Below are 26,206 nucleotides of genomic sequence, written 5' to 3'. Positions count from 1 at the left end.
CGGGAGATCGTGGATGGTTGAGTGAAACAGATAGATGGATGCACACACCTCGTCGTGACATAAGCGATCGGGTAAGAAGGGCTTTAGTCAGGAAAGTGACCAAGAACACGATGGTCACTCTGACAGAGCTCCAGCGTTTCTCTGTGAAGAAAGGAGAACCTTTCAGAAGAACAACCATCTCTAGAGTGTGCCAAAAGGCACCTGAAAAACTCTCAGACCATGAGAAACAAAATTCTCTGGTCTGCTGAAACAAAGATTGAACTCTTTGGCCTGAATAGCAAGCGTCATATCTGGAAGAAACCAGACACCGCTCATCACCTGGCCAACACCATCCCTATAGTGAACCATGGTGGTGGCAGCAACATGCTGTGGGGATGTTTTTCAGCGGCAGGGACTAGAGACTAGTCAGGATCGAGGGAAAGATGAATGCAGCAATGTACAGAGACATCCTTAATGAAAACCTGGGGCTGGGACTGGGGCGATGGTTCATCTTCCAACAGGACAACAACCCTAAGCACACAGCCAAGATAACAAAGGAGTGGCTACGGGACAACTCTGTGAATGTCCTTGAGTGGCCCAGCCAGAGCCCAGACATGAACCCGATTGAACATCTCTGGAGAGATCTGAAAATGGCTGTGCACCGACACATCCAAGCTGATGGAGCTTGAGAGGTCCTGCAAAGAACAATGGCAGGAACTGCCCAAAAATAGGTGTTCCAGGCTTGTAGCATCATACTCAAGAAGACTTGAGGCTGTAATTTGTGCCAAAGGTGCTTCAACAAAGTATTGAGCAAAGGCTGTGAATTTTGTGATGTGATTATTTTTATTTTTAATAAATTTGCAAATATTTCAAACACACTTCTTTCATGTTGTCATTATGGGGTATTGTTTGTAGAATTTTGTAGGAAAATAGTGAATTGAATCCATTTTGGAATAAGGGAATATTGAAGTTTCTATTCATCAAAGAATCCTGAAAAATATATCACAATTTACACAAAAATATTAAGCAGCTCAACAGTTTTCAACTCTGTAATAAATAGCTATACATTTTCAAAGGACACATTTTCAGCCTATTCAACTAAATGTTGATTCCGAGATTATCACTAAAATAATTCTTAGACAAAACGTTGACAAAAAACTATGTCATCTGTTAGAAATGTCTATTACCGATGAATGCAAAATGTAATGACAATGCAGTACTTCCCGGTGATAGTTCCTTTATCCTCCCATCAGGCCATCTTTATTGTTGAGTTCTGCAGTTTGTATACATACCCAGATAATATTGCACAGATAAAACACTGAGAACATTTGCAGCAAAACAAAACAAAACTAAAAAAACGCCACAAGAACAATCAAGAGGATTCATTAGCATGTGTCAGCCTTGGTTAAAATATATTACGGCATGAATAATGAGCTAATCAAGCTAATAATACATTAAACTCCCTTTCAGCAGCTGTTGAAGATTTTGAATTTTGTGTTACAAAAACGAATCATTAATGCACAAGTAAATAAAATGTATAAATTAGCCACGCTGCGTCAAGTGATTGGGCTCTAGAACGCAATAATTAAGAAAAATATGTCTGCTCAAATACATTTCCATATAATAAGGTTGACTGTCACAAAGACAACGCAAACAAGCATTTCATCTCGACCAAAAACATAGATTAAGCAGACCGTTTATACCTTCCTACGTAAATATAGAGTATAAAGCAATATATTTGTCCAGACACAAAACAATATCATACTACCACATAACCATTCACTGCACAGTGGGGACACCTGGAACCCGGGCTGATCTGTGACAGCGTACCAGTAATAATTCACCAGCTAGTAAATGTAGGACCCTCGGTCTCCCATCCCAGGAGTCTTTCTTTACTGCCATGTCATAAAATCACGGGTACATGTCATTGCAGAGGGATAAAATACTTTGTAGATGGCTGTAAAAGGCAGCAGAATGTCCTTAGGTTCCCCCCTCTTCCTTGCGGTCTGCGTTCATGGTGTTTTTTAATTAAAGGGAATGTACTGCAGTAAGCCTCCACTAGCTCACATACACCCACATTATTCCATCGCATCTACTATGGGGTTGTAAAGCTGCGGTTAATGTCTGGTTGTAGCTCGGTAGAGGGGAAATGGGAGGATATGGCACAGCTAGAAATGAAAAGCAGAAACACCATTTATTCCCCTCCGCCCCCTCGCCCCACTCTCTCCGTTTCCTTCTCTTTCCCTCTTGCGTCTGTCCAATCTCTACGATCTGTCATCCGCTGGCATTTACAGTGCATTTCATTCACTCGTTCCTTAAGGACAATTGGTTTTCTCCCCTGATTCCATTAACATGAAGGCAAAGAGAAATGAGAACCGCACGGAGGCTGGAAGAACCCCACATTTACCACTCCACACGTACACAGCACACTACACACGTGACGCAAAATGCCATGCCGCACAAACGCATTCAAGTTCCTGAAAAATAAATCACATTTTGAACCTGATCTTTTGCATTACTCTGTCGATGAAAAGGCTCATGAAGGTCAGGTTTGAATGCTAAAGAATGCCTCACACCAAAAGCACAGCCGGAGCGATTTCAATGCACCAATCACAGAGCATGTTAGTAGCTTCTTTACGTTGGATAGGCCAACTTTTCTCTCAAACATGCAGTGTTTATGGGGTCATTGTGGTTATGCAGCACCTTTTGAACTCTGTATAAGGATATGCCAGCTTTTTAATGGAGTTTTTTTCCAACTTATACAACATAATGAAGAGCAAAGAATGTAGTTTGGTTGCAAAACATTCTCTCCTCCAGGCTTTTTTTAATTCGCTATTATTTTATATTCTTAGTTTTCCTTTTCATTTTAAAGTTTTAGAAACTTTGTTATGAGCTTTTGTCATTTTTATTAGGTTTTTTTTCTTGAAATACTTCTATTTAGATTTTATTTATTTTAATTTCAGTTAAAAGTAAAGTCAAAAATAGTAAGTTTAGTACTTGTACTTAAACTAGTACTTAAGTTAAGCCAATTTAAGTTTCATTTAAGTCAAGTTAGTAAAATTTTTCGGTAACACTGCGGTCTCATTTGTTAACATTAGTAAATGCATTAACTAATATGAACTAACAGTAAACTCAATATTTTTACAGCATTTATTAACATTTGTTAATAAAAAATTTCATGTTCAGGATAGTTCACAGTGCATGTTAACAGATTGATCATACAAATGCATTAGTAAATGCTAAAATTAACATTAAAGGTGCACTATGTAAAACATTTTTTAGTAAAATATCCAAAAACCACTTAGTCAGTGTTATATATTTTGTTCAGTTGAGTACTTACAATATCCCAAATGTTTCCAACTATTTGTAAATCGTGAGAAATTGCTATTTTAACCAAGGAACCAGGATGTGTGAGGGACCTCATACTCATGACCGGAAAACCGGAAGTGGTGCCGGTGACTGTGGCATAATAAAAGTCCCATCGGAGACTGTGTCATAATAAAAGTCCCGCCGCTCTTCTCATTAACAATCTCTCCAGCGGCCTTGCTCAGCTCCATAACACTCGGTCCTGCTCCGCTTCATACTACAGTAAAGTTAATAATCGCATCCATGAACATGATTTCTGCCTGAGCGCAATCCAGATTCTTTTCCACCGGCTGTGAGGTCAAGACCACATGTCCCAAGATTCTGCGCTCAAACGTGGCGTCATCAAACTACGCCTTTGTTTTGTACAGGCGACCTCTAGTGGATGGACTATTTTTTAATTGCTGTAGTAACAACACTGGTACAAACCATATTCTAAATTCAACAATTACTTATGACCAATAAAACGGTGTGCGCTCACTAATACAAATCATTACAACATGTCAAACCACGCCCAAATGACACAATTTGTTCAAATATTAACACAAATAAGGAAATAATGTATTTTACAAGTTGTGACTTCAATAATGAATCCAATATTTTAAGATAATAACATAAAAATGTACTAAATAACAGAACCAAAGCAGCAACCTTATGGTCCCACCTTTGGGATTTTTGCTGGTCCCGTCCAACGGTAACTTTAAAGGGTGAGTTCACCCAAAAATGAAAATTCTGCATTAATTACTCACCCTCATGTCGTTCCAAACCAGTAAGACTTTCGTTCACCTTCAGAACACAAATGAAGATAATTTAATGAAATCTGGGAGGTTTACCCTCCATTTTCAGCTACGCAACTGACACTTTGAAGCTTAAAAAAGTTGATAAAGAGATCGTAAAACTAATCCATATGAATTGAGCAGTTTAGTCCAAGAGACTCGATCACTTTGTATGATGAACAGATTGAATTTAGGCTTTTATTCACATTTAATCTGTTCATCATATAAAGCGATTGAGTCTCTTCAGAAAACCTCTCGATTTATATGGACTCGTTTTACGATCCCTTTATGAACTTTTTGAACCGTCACAGTGTCAATTGCGTAGCTGCCAATGGAGAGACTTAGAGTAAACCTCTCAGATTTCATTCAAATATCTTCATTTGTGTTACAAAGACGAACTAAAGTCTTATGGGCTTGGAATGACATGAAGGTGAGTAAATGATGAGTTTCGGGTGAACTCAACCTTTAACAGCCAGCGTGTTTTGTGTAACGTACACCTGAGTCTCTCAGTGTTTTAAGAGTCTTCAGCAGTAGGATAGTGAATCTGGGGCACTGTGGATCACGGCAGCTATGATGGAGGTAATTATTCAAGAAAACGGAGGTGTTAGAACAGTTTTAAACACCACAGCTCTCCTTCGTTCAGCCTCACTGCATAGACAAATAACAGCCACCAGCCGCCTGATCTGGTGCCTCAAGGAGAAAAAGGCCTTGTGGGGGGGGGGGAAACGTATAAGCGATACCGCTTTTTATTTCAGTGGGAGAAAAAAAATATAGTGACAAATAAATTGCTCACCATTGTAATGGTCTTTCTTTGCTCTGGCTCCGGCGTGTGCAGGAGAAATTTCAATATACTGGAACATCTTAATACAGAATTTATCAGCAAGCTTCACTCACAGGGCGACAGTAATAATCCTTGTTCCTGCAGAGGGATGCAGTAAACCCACTCCAGGTTTTTTCTAGTTTAATGCCAAATCCTGTACATGATTACATAAAGACTTTTTATAGTTAGACTTGTTCTGTCAAATTAGGTCTTTTAGCACCCTGCCCTGCTGGAATTACAGACCTATTTCCTTCTTCTGAATACAGATAATCAGGGTCTCACTATGGGCTTAGGAGAAACTCCCAACCTATAGAGAGCGTGAGGAAAGAGTGAATGTGAGAAGAAATGGAGCACAAGTGAGACAGGGAGAGAATGGGATACAAAGTGAGAGGATTGGAGAATGTGAGAGTGAGAAAAAGAGAGAGAGAGTGAGAGCGAAAGACATGCTCTTTTTGACTCGAGAGATCTGAACATATGAAGAAATTCTCACCTTCTCTATAACCATAGCATGAGATAATTCTTCCCTCTAAGAGATTAGAGATGGTAAGCACTGCTATTCCTTCCACTTTGAATTCTGTCCTTGCTCTGAGAGAAAAAGAAAGTATGCACACACAAGAGCTCTCAGCGTTTCTCTGATGAAGACCATAACTAAAATAAAATTACTCATTTAACACAGTGCAATGAATTTATTTTAAGTTTTTAACCTCACACGTTTCATTTGATGTCTGAGAAACACCATTTTAATAGCTTGAAAAACCTACTTAACGGGTAAGAGCTTGAAGTAAAAAAATATTTCATTACTCATAATAAGTCTCAGATATAAAACATGTATCCAGAAATCCAGGACCCCAGATGTAAAACATGAATTATTGCAACACATTTCTACATGCTACAAATTTCTGACTGATTATAAACTGAATAATATATGTTTGTAATAATATTTATACAATATTATTACAAACAATATTTCCAGAACGGATGCATGTCACAAGAGTTAAAGCTCCAATAATATCTGCCTGGGTTTGATTAAGTCACATTAAATATTTTGAAGGCAAAATATAAGGTAAATAAATGCTTTAAAAATATTGTTCTTTATTTCATGTTAGCTATTCCAATAACTAATTTTAACATATACTTAATGTAGTGTTCTTGAAAAATGAAATGTTTCATATCATCAGATTTATCATAGTATGCATACGGTCTCATTCTCTTCTGTGTGTTCTATTTTTTTACACACATTCTCGCACATTTTTATCATTTACAGTTGTAAAAATTAGCTTTAGTTATTGTATTAGGAACACGAATGAAACAACAATAAACAATAGTACATATATAAAATTAACCAAGAATAATGAAAGCTGAAAAAATGTGTTAAGTTATTAATACCTAATGCATTACCTAATGTTGTTAACTGATGTTGTTAACAAATTGCACATTATTGTATTTTTCTAACAAGATAACACCTTGAACTTGGCAGCCTTACTTTTTCTTTTTTTTTCCTTTTCTTTTTTAATTAACAAAACGTAGCTTATACAAGGCAAGTGATTAGTGACACATACACATATTAAGGTTAGAGAGAAAAAAAACACAATAACAAATAGAGAGAGAAAAAAACAGCTAAATATAAATATAGTGATGTATGCAGGTGCGTTGGTAAGTTTAAGCAATGAGATATTTTAGTGATATAGATATAGATAGAGGTAATTTGAGACAATCATAGCAATAGTAATAGATATATAGTAGAAGTAGTATTCATACCAAAAAATAATAACAATAATAATAGTAGTAGTAGTAGTTAGGGCTGCACGATTTGGGGAAAATATCTAATTGCGATTATTCTGGTTAAAATTGCGATTGCGATTTAAAATGTGATTATTATTATAATTGTTTTATTTTTACAAATGAAAAGTGTGTATATAACATTTTGTATTTATATATTAATATGACTAATACTAATTATTATGATTATTATTATTGCTAAATAAAAATAAGAAATATTACTATTACAGTAACATTTTCATTATACAACAAAAGTCTACACAAAAGTTGAATTCATATTGGAAGCCAGAGGGCGCCATCGAGCAGAAACTCCACATTTTCCTCAGAAAAGTAATGGTGTTCAGGAAATCCCTATGGGAAATGCCTAATGTGAAGCTTGCGCTGCAGGCTGAATAAAATGAAGATAGAAACGCTTTGACTGATTAAACATGAAGATAATACTTTTGCGACAAGATATGGTGTATTTGAGTTCTTCAAGCCTTCTCAGGTATTTTCACAATAATAAAGTATTCAGTGCTGATTGACATTCTGTGATAAGAAGCCACATCAGCTCGACTGACGATATGAAGCGAGTTAAAACCTGTTATTAAACGTATTTTGTTGAACAGGTTTATGAACATGAGCATTACTAGTTTGTGAAGATGTTTGACACTTGTTGCTTTTTCAAACGCACATTATAAGTGACTCAAACTCGCAGTGCTTTCAGACGGAGCAGCGTTTCCTGATCACAGAGCCACTCTTCACTGACACGCTGGGCATTTATTTATTTCATTAAAATTGCAGCCTTTGCGCTGTCATAATCACACAAAAGCCAAATTTGATTGCGGTTCGATTTCGATTAATCGTGCAGCCCTAGTAGTGGTAGTAGTAGTAATAGCTCTAATATTCATGATAATAATAATAATAATAGGAGTAATGGTCGCATTAGTAATTTATAATAATAGTAATAATAATAATAATAATAACTAGGGGTGTAACGATTCATCTACTACATCGATGTATCGATTTATTTTCCTATGATCTAACTACATCGATCTGTGCTCGGCAAGTTGGCCTTCCGGACGACATATATTGATCTAACATCGTTTTAAAAGGTAATCAATCGATTGTATCGATAATAGGAAATAACGCATTGGATTTAAGCACGTCAGACTTTATATGAATGTTTTTTCTTAGCACTTTTAATGATAAAGGCGTTAAACGTTACTCGATTCATTCTGCCTATCTGTGACATCATCGCAACGCACCAGCAGCAGCGCTAAAAAACAAAACATAGCATGGCGGATGGCAGAGGAGAAGCCAACGAGCGAGAAATGATCAAGCCACCAGGAGAAAGAGCTACCTGTACTTTCAACCCTGGCTAAATGTTACCCGTGCATTCCTGGCACCAGTGTGCCAGCAGAGCGAGTTTTTAGTACTGCTGGCGACATAGTGAACGTACAGAGAAGTGTTCTGCGGTCAGATCATGTTGATATTTTTGAAAAAGAAATCTGTAGAATCATTGAAGAGTAGTTGGTTACATTTTATCTTTTGTTAAATATTGTTTGTTTATTAAACTGAGAGTAGTAGCAGGTTCAGCCAGTTTATTCAACCTGAAGAAATGTTGTTTGCACTTTATTTTTGATATTAATATTGTATTTGTATTATTTTAATGTTGAAAAACAACAGCAAAAGTAGCAGGTAAACCTACTATTAATTAAACCTGAAGAGAAGTTAGTTGCACTTTATTTTTGATATTAATATTGTAATATTTTTATGTTGGAAAACAAAAGCAGAAGTAGCAGGTTAAACTACTGTTGAAATGTTGGTTGCACTTACTGTGCTTTTATTGAAAATGTATTGAATATTGAAAATGAGAGCAGAAAAGGTTAACTTCCTGTTAAATCAAACTAAACTGTTGCACTTTATTCAAATAAAATTTGAATGCATTTGCCATTAATTGTTGTTTACTTGTTTGTTTATATCCATAATTAATTGATATACCTGATTCCCTTACAAGAAACAACAGGAATCTAGGAAACTTCACCTGCACTGACCAGTATCCAGATATTTATTTCAATCACACAATTTTTGGCTAAAAAGTTACTGAATCGATTTCAGGTCACTGAATCGTTTCGGATCGTATCGTTCTAAATGAACCAATATCGTCCTTGAATCGTACCGACAACCTCAAATCGTGATACGAATCGAATCGTTGTTAAAATGAATCGTTACACCCCTAGTAATAACCAGCAGCCATATCACCCTGTAGCCCAAGACTGGTTTCCCACTGAAGCCAAGCAGGGCTGAGCCTGGTCAGTACCTTGATGGGAGACCAACTGGGAAAACTAGGTTGCTGCTGGTAGAGGTGTTAGTGAGGCCAGCAGGGGGTGCTCACCCTGTGATCTGTGTTGGTCCTAACGCCCCAGTATAGTGATGGGGACACTATACTGTAACAAGCACGATGAGACGTTAAAACCGAGGTCCTGACTCTCTGTGGTCATTAAAAATCCCAGGATGTCCTTCGATAAAAGAGTAGGGGTGTAACCCTGGCATCCTGGCCAAATTTGCCCATTGGCCCCTGTCCATCATGGCCTCCTAATCATCCCCATATATATATATATATATATATATATATATATATATATATATATATATATATATATATATATATATATATATATATATATATATATATATATATATATACGATTGGTATCATCATTCTGTCTCTTCTCCACCAATCAGCTGGTGTGTGGAGGGCGTTCTGCCGCAATATGGCTGCCGTCGCATCATCCAGGTGGATGCTGCACATTGGTGGTGGTTGAGGAGATTCCCCCTTTCTATGTAAAGTGCTTTGAGTGCCTAGAAAACCGCTATATAAATGTGACAAATTATTATTATTATTATTATTAATAATGAAACGTTTAGACCAGTCAATAAAATTATTGTAGAAATATACTATTCTCTAGGTCTGGGAGCCGCTCTACCACTGCCAGTGAGCACAACCAACAGATAACAGATCCCCCGACGCAGCCTTACTTTATCAAATGAAATTAAAATGCAATCTGACTGTTGCCATTTTTTAAAAAGCATTTATAATGATGACATTAATTCAGATGTCAGGGTTACATACCATCAGTGACCTCTCTATTATTAGATAATTTCCCTTCACAGAAAGTAAAAAGCAACAAAGGGTGGAAAAGTAGGATTTGGACATAGCAATCCCTCATTTTTTACTCACAAATCATCCATCTTTGTGTTTGTGGTCAGTGGCATGTCCAATGAGCACTAAACAAACCTCACAGAGTAGCCCAAGGTCTATCGACAGATCCTCTGTGGATTTGATAGAGTGTGTTGAAAAGCTAGGCTAGCAATATGAAGCCATCGATTTCCTGCCATATTAAAAAGGATTAAGGTAGCCATAAATGCACCTGGAAAAAGACTTAATGGGCCATACTTGTGTGCTAAACTTTAATGTCTGTTATTTTTTCCCTTTATTTGGCACCATTAATCACATTTCAACTGCGATGATGGATGGCTGTCAGCGGAGGCTGATCCGTCTTATAGATCTCAAAGGTCTAGCTTCTTTTATCAATATGAGATGACGCTCACGGAGACAGGTGGATGGAACTAGAGCGAAACATTCGTCTTTTCACGTCCTCGGGCGATGGATTACCAAGGTCAAGTATCCTTCATCTCTCCCAACAACCCACTAGCCCCTGCTGTTTGATGGCATTCGGAGTCATAGTTAAATGCGGCATCTCACACTAATGAGACTCTTTAAATGGAGCCGTTTCATTGTCCCAAGTATTTATCACACCGATATCATCCGTGCTGTGAAATGTACCACATAAAGCAGCCTTTCACTCTGAAGCGAGGGGGATTTTCAGCGTGCCGTGACACACAGGAAGTGCAGTCGGCAGCCTCGATGCCAGAACGTCTAATGCTCTGTGAGGAATCTTAGGGAGTTTAAAAGGACTTTCGATCGTTACAGGGATGAATCTGGCCTGTTTCCCCCCTCGCAGTGACATTCACAGACAGACTAAACTTCTCCCAACATGACTCTACTGAACATGATTGTCCCTGACATTTCCAGCAACGGGCTTCTGAGAGACAAATCACGTATCCTCTCTCTCTGTCGTACAGCAACCAGGAGCCTGCCATACAAGGGTTTATTACACCAAACCCAGAGAGGTGAAGATACAGTAAATCCATTCAGCTGGGAGGAAATGGTAAGTGAGAGAGTAAATGCGAGAGTGAGAGTAGTAGACAGACACACAGACCAAAAGCAAGAAAATGAGGGAGAGAGGCTGCTGCCAGACCCCAAGCATTCCCTGAAGGTATGTTGTATATTTCATACTGTTATGAGGCACTCTGAATTGTATTAATTCAATCCCAGCCGCTGCTGCTCCTGTCAGGTCTCTTACACAACAACCACGCACACAGAAACCACACTGTAACACACTCAGGTACAAATAGTAGCAACACACTGACACACACAGTTATGCACACACATATATATACACATACACACACACACCGATCAGGCATAACATTAGGACCACTGACAGGTGAAGTGAAAAACACTGATTATCTCTTCATCAAGGCACCTGTTAGTGGGTGGGATATATTAGGCAGCAAGTTAACATTTTGTCCTCAAAGTTGATGTGTTAGAAGCAGGAAAGGATTTGAGCGAGTTTGATATGGGCCAAATTGTGAAGGTCTGCAGTGGTCACTATCAAAAGTGGTCAAAGGAAGGAACAGTGGTGAACCGGCGACAGGGTCATGGGCAGCCAAAGCTCATTGATGCACATGGGGAGCGAAGGCCGGCCCGTGCGGTCCAATCAAACAGACGAGCTACTGTAGATCAAATTGCTCAAGAAGTTAATGCTGGTTCTGATAGAAAGGTGTCAGAATACACAGTGCATCGCAGTTTGTTGTGTATGAGGCTGCATAGCAGCAGACCAGTCAGGGTGCCCTTGCTGACCCCTGTCCACCGTCGAAAACGCCAACAGTGGCACGTGAGCATCAGAACCGGACCACAGAGAAATGGAAGAAGGTGGCCTGGTCTGATGAATCACATTTTCTTTTACATCACGTGGATGGCCGGGTGCATGTGCATCGCTTACCCGGGAAACAAATGGCCCCAGGATACACTATGGGAAGAATGCAAGCCGCCAGAGGCAGTGTGATGCTTTGGGCAATGTTCTGCTGGGAAACCTTGGGTCCTGCCATCCATGTGGATGTTACTTTGAAACGTACCACCTACCTAACCATTGTTGCAGACCATGTACTCCCTTTCATGGAAACGGTACTCTCTGGTGGCTGTGGCCTCTTCAGCAGGATAATGCGCACTGCCACAAAGCAAAATTGGTTCAGGAATGGTTTGAGGAACACAACAAGTTTGAGGTGTTGGCTTGGCCTCCAAATTCCCCAGATCTCAATTCAATCGAGCATCTGTGGGATGTGCTGAACAAACAAGTCCGATCCATGGAGGCCCCACCTCACAACTTACAGGACTCAAAGGATCTGCTGCTAATATCTTGGTGCCAGATACCACAGCACACCCTCAGGAGGCTAGTGGAGTCCATGCCTCAACCGGTCAGGGTTGTTTCGGCAGTAAAAGGGGGACCACAATATTAGGTTATAATGTTATGCCTGATCTGTGTGTATATTATTTACTATTATATTATATACCTATTTAAGGATATATAAATTTTATGTGTATATATTCATATATTGTAACGTATATACTCATATTCGTGATACTTATTGGTATTCATATATAGAGGGTATGCACGTGACGTCACCATTGACTGCGGTTACGCCCACTGAGTGGCAAAATGACTGAGCGGCAGCATTGGATTTCAGCGCGAATGCCGCTGAAAACGGGAAAGAGCTTTGAGATTGACTGTACAAATAAATAGATTTGACAGGAAATCTGAGATATATTTTTACAGACTTCTGAAAGCTACAAAAAGAGAAGCAAATGGATCGATGCAATTCACAGAAACAACTGGTCTCCATGTAGTGAAACATCGATTTACAGTGAAACACGGATTTGCAGTTGTCATTTTGTGTAAATATGTTGAATTTTGCGGTGTTTTTTATTTTAAATAAGCACTGACAAAAACGATACAAGTTTTAGGGCTGGACGAAATGACGATATACAGGTGCTGGTCATATAATTAGAATATCATAAATTTGATTTATTTCACTAATTCCATTCAAAAAGTGAAACTTGTATATTATATTCATTCATTACACACAGACTGATATATTTCAAATGTTTATTTCTTTTAATTTTGATGATTATAACTGACAACTAAGGAAAATCCCAAATTCAGTATCTCAGAAAATTAGAATATTGTGAAAAGGTTCAATATTGAAGACACCTGGTGCCACACTCTAATCAGCTAATTAACTCAAAACACCTGCAAAGGCCTTTAAATGGTCTCTCAGTCTAGTTCTGTAGGCTACACAATCATGGGGAAGACTGCTGACTTGACAGTTGTCCAAAATAGTCCATTGACACCTGGCACAAGGAGGGTAAGACACAAAAAGGTCATTGCAAAAGAGGCTGGCTGTTCACAGAGCTCTGTGTCCAAGCATATTAATAGAGAGGCGAAGGGAAGGAAAAGATGTGGTAGAAAAAAGTGTTCAAGCAATAGGGATAACCGCACCCTGGAGAGGATTGTGAAGCAAAACCCATTCAAAAATGTGGGGGAGATTCACAAAGAGTGGACTGCAGCTGGAGTCAGTGCTTCAAGAACCACTACGCACAGACGTATGCAAGACATGGGTTTCAGCTGTCGCATTCCTTGTGTCAAGCCACTCTTGAACAACAGACAGCGTCAGAAGCGTCTCACCTGGGCTAAAGACAAAAAGAACTGGACTGCTGCTGAGTGGTCCAAAGTTATGTTCTCTGATGAAAGTACATTTTGCATTTCCTTTGGAAATCAGGGTCCCAGAGTCTGGAGGAAGAGAAGAGAGGCACACAATCCACGTTGCTTGAGGTCCAGTGTAAAGTTTCCACGGTCAGTGATGGTTTGGGGTGCCATGTCATCTGCTGGTGTTGGTCCACTGTGTTTTCTGAGGTCCAAGGTCAACGCAGCCGTATACCAGGAAGTTTTAGAGCACTTCATGCTTCCTGCTGCTGACCAACTTTATGGAGATGCAGATTTCATTTTCCAACAGGACTTGGCACCTGCACACAGTGCCAAAGCAACCAGTACCTGGTATAAGGACCATGGAATCCCTGTTCTTAATTGGCCAGCAAACTCGCCTGACCTTAACCCCATAGAAAATCTATGGGGTATTGTGAAGAGGAAGATGCGATATGCCAGACCCAACAATGCAGAAGAGCTGAAGGCCACTATCAGAGCAACCTGTGCTCTCATAACACCTGAGCAGTGCCACAGACTGATCGACTCCATACCACGCCACATTGCTGCAGTAATTCAGGCAAAAGGAGCCCCAACTAAGTATTGAGTGCTGTACATGCTCATACTTTTCATGTTCATACTTTTCAGTTGGCCAAGATTTCTAAAAATCCTTTCTTTGTATTGGTCTTAAGTAATATTCAAATTTTCTGAGATACTGAATTTGGGATTTTCCTTAGTTGTCAAGTTATAATCATCAAAATTAAAAGAAATAAACATTTGAAATATATCAGTCTGTGTGTAATGAGTGAATATAATATACAAATTTCACTTTTTGAATGGAATTAGTGAAATCAACTTTTTGATGATATTCTAATTATATGACCAGCACCTATATAAAACACTGCTATAAGTGATCATCTGGATTTAGATCTACCTATATAGTATTTATATAAAGTGTTTTTTGCTTTATGTATTTCCCCTGCGTTGAAATCAGGCTCATATAAATGTACCATGGATCACTGGATGTTTGGTAAGTTGTAAGGAACACTATATGGAGTCCCAACTATATTTAAACAGATAATCGTTTGTTTTACTCATGTTTTCGCAGTTTCCCCTATTAAATCCAGTCATGCAGCAGCTCTTATGCCACTGAGGAGGCGTGTTCAAAAGTGAATGTCAAAGTGATATCAATGCATACCCTCTATACAGGTCACAGGCTACTTTATTAGATACACCTGTTCAACTGCTCGTTAACGGAAATACTAAGCAGCCAATCACATGGCTACAACTCAATGCATTTAGGCATGTAGACTTGAGCTGCGTCCCAATTTGCCTACATATACTATGCCCTAAAAGTAAATGTACTGTTTTTGTGGAGAAAAAGTACATACTTCTGAGTGTGAAGCAGAAGAGTAGGCAAGCATTGGGACATACTACTTTGACATAATCATGTTTTTGACGCTCTATCGTTTATTTAACCCTTAATCGTCCCTCAAGTAGTTTACGTTTGAGTCCCTTGGGGTCAGATAGACCCCAAACTTTTACAGAGTGATTACATAAGGAAATATAATTTTTTTACATGGAAAACTACATATCATTTTTTTTATTTACTTCTCAACTATACATTTATGCTGTGTTTTTGTGGGTATTTGGTAGTTTTTTACCTATTTACTGCACAAATACTTAACTATGTCATAAATTGGCTCATTAAAAATGATGTTTTTATGAAAAAATCACTTGATGATCTTAAATAAATAGAAATAGTTTTTGGACATTGTTCTATGTGTTAAGGATAGAATACCGCCATCTGTAGGTTTGTGGAAAAACTTTAGGAATTATAGTTAAAGAGAAAGAGAGTGCAATGACCACATTATCCAATCGAGGTCCATAGGGAAGTTATGCAAAAGTTAAGCTGCCTTTCATCTTTCTTTTATTTGCCCTTTTCCCTCTCTTTCTCATGATTGTTCCATGTTGCATTTGTGCTCTTGTATTTGTCCTTCATTTATGTATGAAAATCTTTTAGATTTATGCTAGTTTTGTTGATTTTATTTGCCAATTTCAATAAAAATACTCTCTGTTGCAGTCCCACACATGTGTGTGTTTGTGTGTGTGTGTGTGTGTGTGTGTGTGTGTGTGTGTGTGTGTGTGTGTGTGTGTGTGTGTATGTGTGTGTGTATGAGATAGAAAGTTCGTTCTACTTTGTGTTTATGCTCTAGGACCAGACCTTGATATAAATGTGGAAATTTTCAGATTTATACTGGATTTAGTTTATTTTTTTATACAAAAAAAGTTATTATTATTTTTTTTTTTACACTTTCCCATTCATTTTCAATGTGGGGTCAATCTGACCCCGAGGGACTTAAACGGTAAAAAAATTTGTACACACCTTTAGAACAACCAAATCAAGCCCCGATTTTTTGTGCATGTTTAGATAGATTATTTAGGAAAAGTCACAGAGTCTCATGGCCCTGAGATGAAGGGAACACTTTTTAAAAATGGAGGAAAAGTCCAGTGGGGTCAGCTGGACCCCAAGGGACGATTAAGGGTTAAGTGCATCCTGTTACCGTTTAAACTGACTTTTTCAGAGAATGGTCTAAAAAAAATGAAAATATCCAGTGAGCAGCAGTTCTGTAGGCAAAAATGCCTTGTTGATGCCAGAGGTCAGCGGAGAATGGCCAGACTGGTTCAAGCTGATAGAAAGGCAACAGTATTTTAAATAACCTCTTACAACCAGGCCATCTCTGAATCTATGCCACGAAGAATTATGGAAGTTCGAAAGGAAAAAGGGGGTCCGACGGGTACTAGCAAGGGGTAGCCTACAATAAAATGGCCGGTGAGTGTATATATACACAAAGATAACTAAAAAAATTCAATTCACTGATTCAAATGGTAACTCCTGAGTTTGTAAGTCTTTCTGAATGATTCATTAAAGAGCCGACTCAAGAGAGTCAGTTTTTCCCAAAGGATCAATCTTGGGAATTGATATTGATATCATTCAAATTCAGATAATGATTCATAGGTGAAAAAAAAGTCAATAATTTTCCCCCAAGCCATACAAAGAACCTAACAGTCACACAGCACCACACACAGACACACAAAAGCACAATTGCCACACACATCTTCATACTGACTCACATAGCATCAACTCAATCCCACAATCCCACACAGCACGTCTTAATCCTCGCTGCCACAGAGATTAAGCAGCACAGACGGAAAGCTAATGCCTCTAACACCTGAGGATTCACCTGAGTACGCCATCTGCAGGTTCACAATCATGAACAAGAACTCCAGACCCCATGCAACAATATCCCCCTCCTGATCACTTCATATCTGAGGTAAATACAATACTCTGTTCATGGACACTTTCTATCTGCCAGGACTAACTGAGTATTTTTCCTGCAAGCTGAAGTAAACCGAAAACACCCCGGGAAGACAAATGCACACGCAACCAGCTGACATCAGCTTCCTGTCACAGTAACTTTACAGTTTGTATTCTAATACCACAACATAAAGAGGTGAAAATGTGTATGTGTGTGCAAGTGTATGAGTCCACATTCTTTCCAGCTGGCATCCGTCCTATCAGACCACAACAGCTTCCTTCCTAGTGTGCAGGAATTCAGTCTTTTTTCACTTTTTTTTCCCCCGCCCCGTGCAGACTAATGCATAATCCCGTCGGATAATTCTGGCAGCGTCAAGTGAAAGTTAATAAACACCTCTCTATTGACTCACACGGATTAAAAGTCATCAGGACATGTTTGCGCTCCTTTCTGCCAGGGCTGTGCCAAACAATTTATGCCGAGATGTTTGCGACAACGAGCCCGGTTTCTGTCGCACGGGTCCCCGGTGACATGTCAAAAACCGAACGGGAAGTAATTAGCATGTTCAGTGAAGTTTCTCATGCATTTGGCGTGAAGCATCGGGGGGATACATGCAGGATTCATGCCACTAAAAATAATATGTTCATCCACGTCCACGCTCCAGATTTGCTCAAAAACACATTTCATAATGGCACACGACTACAGACGTGGCATAGTTCTTTGTGCTTTTTTAAACAAAACAAGAGCTAGACATTCGAAATCTGTAGGGCCTGAATACCATTTAAATTCCTCCTTTAATCTCCCTGCATTATATCAGCAGCAGTGCTGGAAAATAACATACATTTTCACCATTTTACAGAACATATAATAATCTTGTAATGGTACTCGACAATATCCACCCCGCCTCCATCTGACAGACATTTTGAATATGTTTTGACTCCAGGGAAATCACACGGTCTTTAGTAAAAGCATTAAAGGCCGCCCAGCTTGCGCTGCTCAAGAGCATCTCGCTCTCCGTCGGCCCCTGAGGGTCGCGAGACTCTTGTGGTCTCCAGCCCTCCTCTCAGGTACGACTCACTACAGAAAACAGTAAGACTCGGAGGCAGTGCTATGGCAACAGCAGAGGCCGGCATTAAGATTCCGGTGGCGTTCTGATCGCGAGCACACCAGTCGCAGGTTTCTCGGGGAATCTCCTCCAGGCTGCGCTTCCAAGGTGAGTGCGCACGCTCCTTAGGAGTTGGGAGCGAGAGATAGCGGCCAGAAGCTATTAAAATATGGGCAGGAATTTCTGTTATCTGCCTGACGGGAGGCTGTGACGGCGGCTTTGTGTTATTACAGAGATAAAATGCACAGCCGCTTGGAGAGCACGGGGGAGCGAGAAAGGGAGGAGGAGGAAGAGGGTAGTGGTGGTGGAGGAGGAGGGGAGGGTGTTGGAAGCTCAGATTTATAGAACTAGGGAAGCTTAAGGTTATTAAATCTGAAGATTACTAGAGTGCAAAATTGTTGGAGTTTTTTTTTTTTTTTGACGAGAACTTGAGGGATTTAGTCCAGTATTTAGCAGAAGACTTTAACGGCCAGTGATATAATTCACAATTATTTTCCCTCTTGTCTTTCTTGCTCACTGTCTTGTCTTTTTCATTGTTCATTAATATGAAAATGAACCACTTATGAGAAACTGTTCCTCAATTCTCTCTGTTCTGCTGTAGGTCTTTCTGCAGTGACAGGACCACACCTACAGCACATACATCACAGATACTGTAAATACAACAGAGATAACAGGTATAAATACACTGAAAAGAAAATCTCCTAGACAGCAATGAGAGTAAACGGTAAGCAAAAAGAGACTCTTGCTTGAAGACTTGACATAGAAGTAGCATCAGATCTTTTCTTCCTTACTCTGACATGCAATCAAGTGTAATGTGTTATTGAAAAAGGAAAATCTGGTTGTGGGTTAGACTGATGCAGAACGATAAATGCGAGCTTGTAATCAATTGTAAAAAAAAAAATAAAAAAAAAGGGGTGACGGGATTTAAGCAAACTAAACGATTGGAGTTTGTCATATGTCACCAGAGAGAAGTTAATAAAGAAGTTAAATCAAAATAAAGGGTTAGTTCACCCAAAAATAAAAATGCTGTCATTAATTACTCACGCTCATGTTGTTCAAAGCCCGTAAGACTTTCGTTCATCTTTAGAACTCAAATTAAGATCTTTTTGATGAAATCTGAGAGCTTTCCGTCCCTCCATTGACAGCCTAGGCAACTACTACTTTCAAGCCTCAGAAAGGAAGTAAAGACATCATAAATGTCATTGTGCTCTCGTGAACGTGCGTTGGAGATAAATATTTTGTAAATAAAGTGATCAATTATGTTTTTTGCGCAAACAAAGCAATCGCGTTGCTTCATAAAATTGAGGGGAAACCACTGGAGTCACATGGGTTACTTTAAAGGTGTCTTGTCTTCTCTACCTTTCTGGGGCTTGAAAGTGGTAGTTGCCTAGGCCAGGGGTTTTCAAACTGGGGTTTGGTGATCCCCAGCGGTCCTCGAGAAGGTTCTAAGGGGTCCCAAGAAAATTTCAGAGACTAAAAAGACGAAGCAAAATTGGATAAAATCTACCGAACATTCTAATGGTTTCATTTCTAAATGTTTCTCCACTTTCTTGCCGTATACATACTTTCCAGAATTGTATATGTTTGCTTTGTATCTTTAGTGAGTTTTTCTCACTATAGTCCCCTCTGTCTCGCTCACTGGGGTTGTAAGGTAGAATTCTTAACACAGTACGTAAACTGCTTACATAGAATTATTGTGAAAGTTGCTTATACAAATAATTTTTCATAGAAAATCTTCAGGGTTTCACATCCAACATTAATAGCCAATTTAAGTTGGGAAACAATATTATATTTATAATGTCACACGTTGTTTATTACACATATATGTATAATGTGCATTTTCATTTCCTGCAGACTTTAAATGTGAAGTTTTCAAAGTTATATCACTTTATCCCAGAGTAATATGCACAGATAACTATAAGTAAGCCATTCTAAGGTTAAATCACCTGAAAATGGTAAACACTATGGCTCATTGGTTTAAAAAAACAGCATTTGGTGTTAGTCTGACCAGTGGCAGACAGGGGAATGATCGGAAACCCTTTTGAAACAAATAGATCACACTCTTCACTTTCAGCTCAGCGTCTCAGATATTTCTCAGACGCTAGTGATCTTATGTCTCCTCTATAGAGTTCAGATGGGAATCTCAACAATGCCACAAACTGCTCAGAGTTGCTAAGATACCAAAGTCATCAAAAGTCAGAGATTTTAATATGAACTCTCATCAAATTCTCATCTCTCATCAAAGGCTACAGTATGCTACACATTCATTTTATAGCTCTACAGTCCTGCTGAATGTCAATGGTTTCATTTGTGTCTATCTGATACTTAAGTGAAATATAATTAAGAGCTTCATTAAGTCCCCATAGAGCACTTAAAGAGCAACCAATGAGAAATAAACACTCCCATCTATCACGTTTCAGTTCCATTCCTAGTGAAATCCCAAATAACACGTGTCATGATTTACATTTATTAAAATAAAAATCACTAATCCTAAAACTAAAATAAGATGATACAGATGATTAGATTCAAGAACTCCTAATACTCAAAGCAAAAACTTGCAGACGATGCTAATGTGTCATACTTTACCATCAATTGCTAATGGCAGTCACAGATGTAGAGATGGAATTAAATGAAACATCACATGTTTATTTGAACACTTGAGTTGGTAAGCAAGAATGCCTGCTCTCTCAAAACAAAGTGTAACGACACTTTTTGGGTATATCAACTCAATGTGGTAAACAATTTGTAGATGTTTGGACTTTTCTGATCATGAGTTGATGAAAAGCTAGTAATTTAATGAATCAATTCAAAAATATACAATATTTGATTTGCTTACCTGCATGTGATGTGACCTTAAACCTACATCAGTCAACTGTGAACATGCCAATGTGTTCATAAATGATTGAATTATTAACTTGAAAACTAAACCAAAGGGGTTCGACTGTGATTTTGTGATGTCACAACAAACACAACACCACCAACTATCCCCACAACTTTAAAAAAAAAAAGTGATTCGCAATTTCATTCAAACAAAGCTCCACAGAGTGCCACGTCTTCTTAATCTGTCAGTCATCCATCCAAGTAAATAGAGAGATACTTCAGAAATGACACTTCAGATACGAACATACCCATCAGGAGGTTTTTGAGGTGGGGAGTGGTGAGCAAGATTAGGTGCTTTCGTGACTGTTTACTGTTTTCCCTGTTCTGTCCTCATTCACCGATTCGCGCTCATCACAGTGAATAGACGGACCCCCCACTGTGATCTAAGGAAAGGAACATTCCTTTAAGCAAGACTGCTTATGCATGAGTTTGTGTGCGTGGACACGAGGATTCAGATGGCGTTTGTTTACACGTAAAAACCTCTCTCAGGCTGCCATCTCGAGATCCACTTGTTAATTTCTGGTGCCTTGCTGAAGAGAAAATTCATTAACCTCAGAGCCACACAGCCATGTGGTGAAATGTGCATGTTTAATGTGCCTTAAAAGAGCTTTTTAAAGACGTAAACAGGCTAATTGGCAGGACTGTAGGCAACACGGCGCATCACACACACCAGCTCACTCCTAAAGAGCTATTCGTGTTCGCACTTCATTGGTACTCTGCCCTGAACGCATATTCGCACAACCCTGTATATACACCCGTGTGGGGACTCGTTCTTAATATATGTTAATTATAATAACTACCACTAACCCTAAAATAAACAAACAATGAGAGGTTGTGTATTACCGTCATGTAACCACGTATATTTAAGAAATAATCCCAAAGTTTGTGAGGCTTTCATATTTTAGGGATGCACTGATATTACAATTATGCATACTATATAAGATCATTACTATATTTGATAATTTTTATGTTGGATGACCGATGATCAAAATCAATCAATCATTTTAAATACTACACATGATTTAGGCTTCACAACATTATAATGTACAGCCTGAAAAATGGATGTTCATTTTAAGATTTGCTTTTAAGAGAGCTATTAAATTACATAAAACACTCTTGCAATGTAAATGTAAAGAAAATGAGCATGCACAATTAAAACTATAATACAATTTTAATAATACAAAATTATTATACATTACATTATTAAAATCATTCTATTATTACTGAAATTATATTAGTATTATTATTAAAACAATTTAGATCATCTCTAACGCAATCAAATTTGTAATTAAAATAATAAAATCTCTAATAATCGGCTGATATATTGTGAATCCCCACTATATGGTGTTGTATGAACTGCCCAAGAAGATGCAAAATGTTGCATTCATTTAGCAGATTCTTTTATCCCAAAAATAATATACAGTAACTAAAGCAACAGGTGTTTCTCATCATAGCTGTTACTTTACTATATCATGCATCTTAGTTAACTTGAACGTAGTGATCAATCAGTATCCAAGCCCAGAGCTGTTTCATAACTAACAACAGGCACTAATAAAAAATTCTCGACATGATCTGATTCCCTCAAGGCTGGTACAAGTTTGCCTCTTTTTCTCTCTTTGTCTTCCATTCCGTAAAGGTGGAGGTCAGACGTGGCTGTTCCCGGTCCAGGCCTGGGAGGCAAAATCTCTCAAATGCACTTAGAATCTGGCACATACACCTTCCTCCCACACAGGGAGTCCTGATGGGGCAGAGAGCACATGCTGCAAAGACAGAGGGGGAGAGAGAGAATCCACCAGAGCATTAAGCCCCTGGAGACTGACAGTACAGTGCATGTATCTGTGATATGCGTGTGCGTGTGTGTGTGTGTGTGTGTGGGGGGGGGGTGTATTGCAGAGAGCAAGGGACATGTGGCAGATTTAAGAGCACTTGTGTGCAGCACGAAGGTGTTTTCCGCCAAGTCTGAAAAAAATTGGTCAAAACACGGGCTGATTGCCATGGTTATAATTACACTAATGGCTTCATTACGGGCATTAATTCAGCCCTCATCAGTCTTTTGCCAGTGATTAGTTCAAAGTGGAGGAGGGGTGAAACGTACAGTTCTCAAAAGAAAATGATTTTCCTAAACAGGCAGAATCTACCGGATCAAGATATCCTCCACAATCCCTCATCATTTTGTAACACGTGGAGAGTGCAGCCAATATCATCAGATAGAGTTTGTCAGATGGAAACGGATATAATCCTTATTTACTGTTATGACATCAACTGAAGGAGCGCTCAAAAGTAGATTGTTTTTCACTGATTGTAGCAACTCAATGTAAAAAACTGCACAATGTAACAAGTATTACATTATTATTGTAATAAAATGTTTATGATGTAATAATTTTCACAAAACATAAAATCTTGAGCTCACAATGTAATAACAATTTTTACATTATGAGAAATGTATTACATTATAAAAATATGTCATTTTTATCACTGTAATAGCTTTTAAAACTTAAAAAATATTACTATTCCCTTACAAACATTACTATTCCCTAAATCCAGTCTTAAACTACCTGTGAAATGCAACATATTTAAATATTCATGCAAGTATTATTATTGTTATTATATTTGTATTAAACAAATCATTGGTATTCATTTAAAGTACATTTCAAAAATCTAAATACAGTTTTAACCTGTCTACAAAATCCACCAGATTACTGATACTACTAGTAGTAGTAATAGTAGTAGTAGAAGTAGTAGTAGATTAAAGGTGCAAAGTTCTGATTTGATTTATATATCTTTCTTTCTTTCTTTCTTTCTTTCTTTCTTTCTTTCTTTCTTTATTGTTTGAGCAGGGGTGTGTGGACTTTTTATAACCACTGTACATGATTGTTAGTTTTATTGTATTTTTCAAAATGCCCTCTGATGTACATTCAGGTTTTGTTTTGCTGTAACTTGTATTAAAGTGAAGAAATGTTTGTCATTGGCTGAAGCAGATAACGTGATCTATCTCACACACACACACACACACACACACGTTTGTTTTTGTGAAATGTGAGGACATTTCGTAGGCGTAATGGTTTTTATACCGTACAAACCGTATTTTCTATCCCCTTACACTGCCCCTGCCCCTAAACCTACCCCTTACAGGAGACTGTGCAGTTCACTTTCTGTGAAAAAAAAACCTTGTTCTGTATGATTTTTAAGCATTTTGAAAAGTGAGGACATGGGGAACGTCCTCATATTTCACCCTCTTTTTGTAATACCTATGTCATACCCATGTCATTATACACATTTGTGTCCTGATATTTCACAAAAACATGCCCACTAGCACACACACAAACTCTCTCTCACACACACACACACACACACACACCTCATTGCTATACTGATACTGTGGGGCAACATTTTTACACAGTGTTGGTATTTAATACTGTTTGTCATTTAGAAATATGTATACCGTACGTATACAAGAAGTAGAAGCAGTAGACGTGGTAATGGTAATAATAATAAAATTATTATTATACTAATAATACTAATAATAAATAATAATAATTGTTATTACATTTAATTACAATTATTACATTACATTATGAGCTCAAGATTTTATTACATTTTGAGAAAATTATTACATTATGAACATTATAACAATAAAGTAATACTTATTACATTATGTGCAGTTTCTACATTATGTGCAGTTTGCGATAACGATTGTGGACAGCACTTCCACACGTTGGAAATGGGTTTTTCTGATGTTAAACTAAACCTTCTGAATGGAATTGAGTAAGCACAATAAAATTAGATGTATCAAATGAAACCAACCAAGGGGGTATTTACATCAGACTTCATGCCTTTTAATTATCAGATGGCTATGAGATCAGATTTCCAGGAAGAGCAAACTAGTCATTCAGCTGATATTTATGCATTTGCACCAGCAACATGCTTTTTATTCACTTTTCACCAAGCGTCTATTGTTTGACTCTTCATAGTTGGGTAAATATCCATAGTGGTGAATGGTAACCACAACAAATATAATTTTATGCATTAACATTTGCTCCAATAACAAAAGAAAAAATCCACAAAAGCATTTCTATGACCTTCCAAAAGATTACGATGATCAGAAACGAGAAATAAGTCAAATGGACCATCATTTCCCTAGCCGTTGCGTTAGAAGCGCTGAAATTTTAAATGCCAAGGTACAAAGTAGAGTGTAATAAATGTAGGCCTAAATTAGTTTGTCTTTAAAATTACAATGTTAATAACTGTGGAAACATGTCATCACAATCTGTGTAAAGGGTTCATGGTCATCACCAAAATGTCAACATAACAGAAATTCGTCTAAATCCCAACATATTGAACATTAAAAACTAGCAAAATCACATAATATAATACTTCATTTCAACATTTACTCCTTCAATCACAATTTGACACCAGTAGAAATTAGTCATGTGGTCCTAATGCAAATAGATTAAGTAAACTTCTATTTCACAAATTTTAATGGATTGCACTCAATTAAGTTAAATAGTGACAAAAACTATATGAATTGTGTTGCATTAGCTCATTTTAATTACGTAAATTGAGGAAGCAGCTAAATAATTTTTATCTGTATGTTCAAATGAGAGTGTGATATCCACACGCTAACTAGGTTTCCTTCCAGCATTACTGGTTCCCGTTGATGATAGGAAGGGAACATGTGATCAGCCTAAAGGGCCTTCAGTATGTTTTCAATTCCCTGTGGTCTTTCTCATAAAATGTAAGATTTGAAAAGAGAAAACACACACACACATAAAGTGGTGTTTTGAAGCTTGGCCATCACAGAGCCACTCGTCAAATGAAGCAGTTTCTCACAGGCGCTTTTGTCTGGTCATTTCTTCTTAGAATCCTCTACATTAAAGCTGTGGAGGGAAACAGCTGAATATATCTGTTCAGAAACAAACACGCAGACATCAAAGCGTGTGGACTGCAGTCCGAGTGGACAGTGAGTGACCTGTTCAGATGTTGAGTGCAGAACAAGATTACATGAAAGACTCCAAAAAAACTAAATTAGAGCTTTGAGGCCATATATGCTAGTGTGTTTTATTTTTAAATGTTGACACATTTCATTTTTAGAAAAAATAAAATAAAATAAAATAAATAGTCCCTCCTCCTTTTACCTTTTTCCAATTACCACCAGCCACTGACCGACTAGCGATTATTAAATCATAGTATATGGTTGTGCTGTAACTAAAGCCTGGCAAAAGACCCATCTAAACCTCTAGCTGCAATAGGAAATATGTCAACACTGCATGAAAAAAACTGTCAAGAAAATTTATGGAGACTTAAAACATACTGACTTATAC

This window comes from Gobio gobio (genome assembly GCF_949357685.1).
Source record: "Gobio gobio genome assembly, chromosome: 10".
In the NCBI taxonomy this organism is placed as follows: Eukaryota; Metazoa; Chordata; class Actinopteri; order Cypriniformes; family Gobionidae; genus Gobio; species Gobio gobio.
This window is presented reverse-complemented; position numbering follows the sequence as displayed.